This window comes from Carassius gibelio, chromosome A7 (assembly GCF_023724105.1).
Source record: "Carassius gibelio isolate Cgi1373 ecotype wild population from Czech Republic chromosome A7, carGib1.2-hapl.c, whole genome shotgun sequence".
NCBI lineage: Eukaryota > Metazoa > Chordata > Actinopteri > Cypriniformes > Cyprinidae > Carassius > Carassius gibelio.
In genome coordinates this window covers 27,957,101-27,964,170 of record NC_068377.1, presented here as the reverse complement: position 1 = coordinate 27,964,170, position 7,070 = coordinate 27,957,101, and positions in this window count along the sequence as shown.

The following is a 7,070-nucleotide window of genomic DNA, read 5'->3' as shown; positions in this document are numbered from 1 at the left end:
ATGAGCCTCAACTTGAGATGAAATCCATAAAACTTTGACTGAATCCATGCTCCTCCATGCGTCAGCTAGCCTTTGGTTCCCCCTCTCCCACCGATCACGTGTGCATTTACGGTAAGACACCGTAATTTTAGAAAACAGTTCAGTACTGTATATTTACGCTGTTAATATGCTGTAAATTTACAGAAATTTTTTACAGTGTAAGTTCTAAAAAAATACCGTAGACGGCAGGGCACAAATTTAGATATTCATTTATCTAATTAATCTATAGCCTAAGACAATATGACAAAGACAATATGATCTTTTTGTCCCCTTTTTGTGTTAAAGCTTGATGAAGAGAGAGAGCGCAAGTTGCTGCAGCTGCGAGGAGGACAGTGATGCACGCGTACAGGAGTGATTGACAGTTCGCGGCACTGTGTACAAAAAATACTCCGCTACACAATTATTTTGTTATTTTCGTTTAAGCTTATTAACGTTAGCGTTACAGAAAGGTCTGATTTACGCACTGTTACAGTCATTTTTTTTTTTTTTAAACAATGACATTTGAGTTCATGATTTTAATGTTGCTGTTTCTTGTGGCAGACTGAATGAAGAGTAATGTTTCTTGTGGCAGAGTTTTATACTGAAACTTTCCGTCTAAAAGTCCTTCCTTGGTCTTAACCATATTTCTTTGCACGTTGAACACACACAGGCCACAACTGGAAATAAAAAAAAACTGCAACCGCGTTAATTGCGTTATTTTTTTTTAACGCGTTAAATATTTCAAATTAATCGAATGCGTTAACGCGCTAATTTTGACAGCACTAATATATATATATATATATATATATATATATATATATATATATATATATATATATATATATATATATATATATATATATATATATATATATATATATATATTAGTTATAGCGCAAAAGGTTGTGGGTTCAATTCCCAGGGAGCACATGTTAGGTAAAAAAATGTTAGCCTGAATGCACTGTAAGTTGCTTTGGATAAAAGGGTCTGCTAAATGCATTATAATATAAATATATATATATATATATATATATATATATATATATATATATATATATATACAGTATATATAGTGCAATCATTAAAGGGATACTTCACCCCAAAATGAAAATGTTGTCATCAATCACTACCCTCATGTTGTTCCAAACCCATAAAAGCTTTGTTCGTCTTCGGAAACACAATTTATAATATTTTGGATGAAAACCGGTAGGTTTTTGACTGTCCCATAGACTCCTAAATAAATTAAACTGTCAAAAGTATGAAAGACGTCAGATTAGTCCATCTGCCATCAGTTGTTCAACTGTAAAGTTATGAAGTGATGAGAATACTTTTTGTACGCAAAGAAAACTAAATAATAGATTTATCCAAAAATTCACTGGGATGTGGAGAGAACCGGAGGAGAGGAATTTTTTTGGTCGTTATTTGAGTTTTCTTTATGTACAAAAATTATTCTCGTCGCTTCATAACATTACAGTTGAAACCATGATGGCAGATGAAATATTCTGATGATGTCTTTCATACTTTTCTGGACTTTGACAATGTAACTTATGGCAGTTAATGGGACAGTCACAAGCCTCCCGGTTTTCATCCAAAATATCTTAAATTGTGTTCCAAAGATGAACGAACATTTTACAGGTTTGGAATGACATGATGGTAGTGATTAATGACAGTACAGGATAAAACAGTATTGTTGTGAACCATTATTTCATTATTTTCTATTTTATAATGGAATCAGTTTCTGTGATGGCAAGCCACATTTTCAGCAGTCATTACTCTACTTTTCAGTGTTACGTGATCTTTCAGAAATCATTCTGATATACTGATTTGATGCTTAAGTGACATTTCTTATCACAGTTAAAAACATTAAATCCTTAATATTTTTGTGTATGTTTTTTGTTTAAAGATCTTTTTTGTTGTTGTTGTTCTTTTTTGTAACAATGTAAACGTCTTTTACTGTCACACTTGATCAATTGATTGCCCTTACTGAAAAAAAAATCTTACTGACCCAAAGTTTTGAACAGTTGAATATATATATATATATATATATATATTCCTTTGTGAAATCGTATCATAAATGCATATCGTAAAGGGGAAATATCAAACTTAAGTGGAATGTCAGCTCATGTTTTGAAATTGGATAATTGTTGCAATCATTGTTTGACTCATTGTTTTTCTCTTGCACACATGTTAACATGTGATTGATACATTTAAAGCAATGCACTTAAGGAAGGATTGATGTTCTAAGAACTTCTGTGAGGATGAAGAATTCCTGTCTGGTGTCTCTAAACTTGTTTTAGTTTCTCTCTGGGCCCTGGAGCTCCTCCAGACTGTGGAAGCGGTCACACTGTTGCCAAACCTGTATGGATCCATAAGAGCATATTGAGCTGGAGAAACCTCCTTATTGTTACATGCCACATTAGACATCCAAAGCAGGTAACATAAGCCAATTAATGATTTCCATGCACCTTTTCCTCACTAAGTAATTTTATTTCCCTTACTCTTAGCTGTAGCCGCAATATCTATTGTGTGCACCTAACAAATCAGCTATGAAATCACAAATTCACTCCTCCCTGGATCCAGCCATGTCTCCTCGGGTGCTAATAATTTAAAGGCACACAATTACTGTGTTTTAAGACTTCGTGTTGTCTCGACATGGCGTTCCCAGCACTGCAGGGATTCTCTTAACGCCTGCATCTGACTTATGTATTCACCTAAGGGAGGCTGAGATTCTAATACAAAAGGTACTTTGAATCCAAAATGGTATCTTATGCTCTTTTATCACCATTGATTTACTATCTATATTTTCGGAGAGAGATGCTGAATAATTGAGGAAGTCGGCTCAACATCATTCAGTGTTCTTTTCTACACATTCCTACATATCTAACAGAAGAATAGATGAAACTGGAACAGAATGTAGGCGGATAAGACCTCCGAGTCCTGCCACAGCTTCAGTAATACAGAAGAGCAAAGATTTACTCATGATATGAAATGGCAAGCCGTCTTTGTTTGTTCTCGACAACAATAAAGATGTTAATATTCCCAAACTAACGTGTTGACTTTCTGATTCAAACAAGCAAACAAGTTGAGAGAGAAAACGCAATCATTCCAGACAAACGGTTACTCTTGCGTGTGTAAAAATGCTGAGTGCAACAAAGCAACGAGACATTTTCCCTAAATGCCCGGCATTTACAATACCTACAGTGAATTGAGCTTTTTGTAAACATGAATGAGGTAAATGTCCTTAGGCTTTTCAGTTGATCCAACAGTTCTTTTAACTTCAGGAAGCCTTTTTGCTGCACCTCTCACATCAAATTATAGCGAAGCACTGTCTCAAGGCACAAAAACAACACTTCGGTTTCATTTTCTTGCTGTGTTTGCGAAACCTGCCAATTAATCATTGATGAGACCATTTAATGAGGCTCACCTAAAGCTTCTAGTGTTCTGCTCCAGCTCTGAACTACACGTTTCTTAAGGGGTTTTCAGACAGGATGGAAAGTTCATGTGCATATTTACCCTCCATTAACAAAGAGTCTGGATTGTCGTATTGAATATTGTTTTCCAGTGTCAATATTAAAAAGACTTTACTGCAAAGTTTCAAACTTCAGTTTAAAAAAAAAGTCAAATTAAGAATCAATAATCTTATTGGACAAGAAATGTTCTGTTATTGTATACTGTAACTTATACTTACCATATATTTCTCATGAAAAATCATTGAAACTTATGTTAGAAATGCAATCCTTGAACCTTGAATCTGCATTTGTCAGATCAGAAACACAGGGCGAGTTGATTTGTCCCCATGTAAAACTTGGATGAATCTTGCACCGTTGGTGTTTGATCAAAATCAAATCAAACTGGAAAGTCTCGACAGAGGATCTGGGACTCCGTCATTTAGATTTGCATTTATGTAGATTTGCACTAATTGGAAAGAACATACTCATAAACTGTCCTTGCGTAAAGAGGCCAAAGTGCTTTCTTTCATTTAAACATTTAATCAATCAACTGTTCCTTGTTAACTTCAAAGGAAATATAAATGATAATACTAATAAAGACTTTGATGAAATGTAGAGTAACAAGGGATATTTAGGTCGGCAAATGAGAACAGAGCGTCCCACTTTTGCAGATCCAAATGGGAATGGGGTGATTTGCATGTATGCAAACGAGGCATGTATTAATTACATAACTTTACTGTAAAAGTGCAACGCTTCCTTGGCTGTTCTTCCTTCATATAAGGGGCCAGTCAGAGATTATGGTGCTAACTGTATTTTGGAGTATGTGAAAGATTTGTTTTCTGACTCAAACTGACAAAATCGTTTTATGTTTGACCTTGTGGACCGTTCTCGATTTACAACGACTGCTTTCACAACACTCTTCTGCCATTATTCTCTTGCTTTGTAGCCTTACAGAAAGATTGTACTTATAGAACAAAACACAAAGGTTGTTTAAGTATCTTTTTTCTTCTTTTTGAAATGTTAGTCAAATCTTTTGAATGTAACTTACTGTTCTTACCTAACATCTTTTGAGATTTTACAACTCGTGCATTATCCAAACCACAACAGTTTTCTGATAAAAACATTTTGAAACACATTCTACATATATATATATGACAATAGCTATAATACCATGTTTTTGTTCCTTTTATGTTTGATCATACAATATAAATGTGTACAACAATTAATTTTCATAACAATTTCCTCCAATAACTTAAAATAAAGTCATTGGGGTCCAATGTTGTTTGGAGCCCATTTAGTTTAAATAGGACACTGTATTAATTTGAAGGTGTTTTTACAAGTGTTTTACCTATTTTGAATTTAGCTCAATAAAATGAATAGATAATGTTGTTAATGAGCTGCCAGTACTTTTTTATTTTATAAAATTTTTTTGGTGTGAACTTTCCATTTAAAGTTGTAATTGTTCTGGTCTTTAGTGCAGATGTCATAAGGCTGATCTTTGTGTTTCAGAGATGCAAGACAATGATTCAATGCACCATTTAACTGCAAAGAGTTTGTAACCTTAATGTATTAATCTTGAGGATCGTTATTAGGTAATATGAAAACTAATAATAATAATAATCCTGTACACGTGTCCGCTCTACAACATTTATACATTTAATTAAAATCTTCATAAACTCTTCAAAAGGTAATAATGGATTGGGTTTTCCAACCACTGACATTTAAAATACCTCATCCTGTGTTCCATGCCAAATAATGGTTTGCAGTTAGTAATTTTCTCGTTTTCTAGTCGTGTATGGTTTCAAAAGATGTTTTGGAGAATATTCATGCAGTGTTAAATCTCATGGAGCAACCCAGACACAGTTCTGTAGATTTCGGCTAAAGATGCATCGCTCATTAAATAAACACATCAGATGGATTTCCATGGCTCCTGCAGATATGGAAATGTCTGAAATGAGATTTTAATAGAACGCGCATCCTCTGTGAGGCATTTGAATCTACCAGACAAATATATTTGTGAGGTGTTGTTTGATAGTTTCCAAGTAATCATAACAAATCATAAGGCAGCCTCCATATTTCCTTTGACAGAAGAGTGCGGCTTAATTAAACATGCAGAACTGGAGAAGAACACATGTTAATTTAATGTAACAAAAATGTTGATTTTTATGCAGGCCCTTTTAAAATATTAATAGGCTAGGCTTGAATTTCATGATGCATCAAAGCATTTCATGATATGCTAATGTGATGAATGCTGCCTCATTCTCTAACGAGCTGGACAGAACATTGGTCCAGACCAGACCTACAGGCTTGAAGCCGCTCTCTCACACCCGCAAACTGCTTAATTACAGCCTCATAGTTCAGAAAAGACCTTGTGCTTTTTACACTTGTCAGAGGGACTGCAAAAAAAAAAAAAAACTAAAAAAAAAAAACACTTATACATTTGTTCAGAGTTAATTAGTTAAGACCTGAACACTATTAGAGAGACGGAAATGAATCATGTTCTTGTTTGAAAACCTATAAGTATTTGAGTGACTGTTTTGCACAGTCAAGGCCAAACTACATCAGAAGCAATAACCAAGGGTTAAACAAAACAAACTGACAATTTATTCATGAATAGAATTTGGTTTGAAAAGACGTTTTATTGCAGCTTTTTGATACGTTTTGGTGGTCTTTTACACATTGACTCTGAATGTATTAAAGTCATTAGTCAGAATTTCTTTTTTAATTAAGACTAACTGGTGCAGTAGGTCCTCTACTGAGAGGCGTGAGTAGCAGCCACTTGCGTTTTTCCTTGCATTTTCATAACACGTTAAACATGCATAAAATAATACAATTGTTAAATTTACGAATTTTGCTTAAGTTCAACCCGGGACCTAAGCGTTAGCTTAAAATTATACACATATATAGGGTTGATTTTAGAACATGTCCTGCTTGACAAAATCACTGCATTGAGATGTGCTTTTTCTCGAGTAACCAATAGGTGGCGCATTAGTCCTGCACATCATCGATGAGCGGCATTTACCTGATGCTATACCTGCACGAGCTCTCCTGCGTTAGCCTATTCACTGCAACTCTGTCCGGATAAAGACCTTCCTTTCGATACTTAATATTTGCTACAAATTTCCAACCATCAACATACGTTTTAAAATTGAATGATTAAAAAATTATTACCAGACATTAACTAAATTTCTGTGGTGGTTTCTCAAAAATGTATGAGCGCCTTCCTAGAATACACATAAATACTAAAAATGCGGTGTAGTCACGCGGTTCAGTTGGTTTTGAGACACAAATGTGTTTACTTTCAGAGAAACACTTGTCTTAAAAGCGTGTTGGCTGCAAGTGTTAACGCAGTGACAGTTTTTAAAATGCCTGCTTACATTTCTCAGCTTGTGTGAGAACATCGACATTTTATGTCTCTGAACCAGTCAGAAATTTGGTCTGCACCTTTATATATTCATTTGAAATTTCGAACAGCCGAACGAATTAAAAAGGGGAAAAAAATAATAAAAAACGAAGGCTAATAATTATCACTGTTTGAAATTGTGGCGTTTAAAGAGACTTTTGACTTAGAAATTGTTTTACAGTATTTTGGAAGTACTTTCG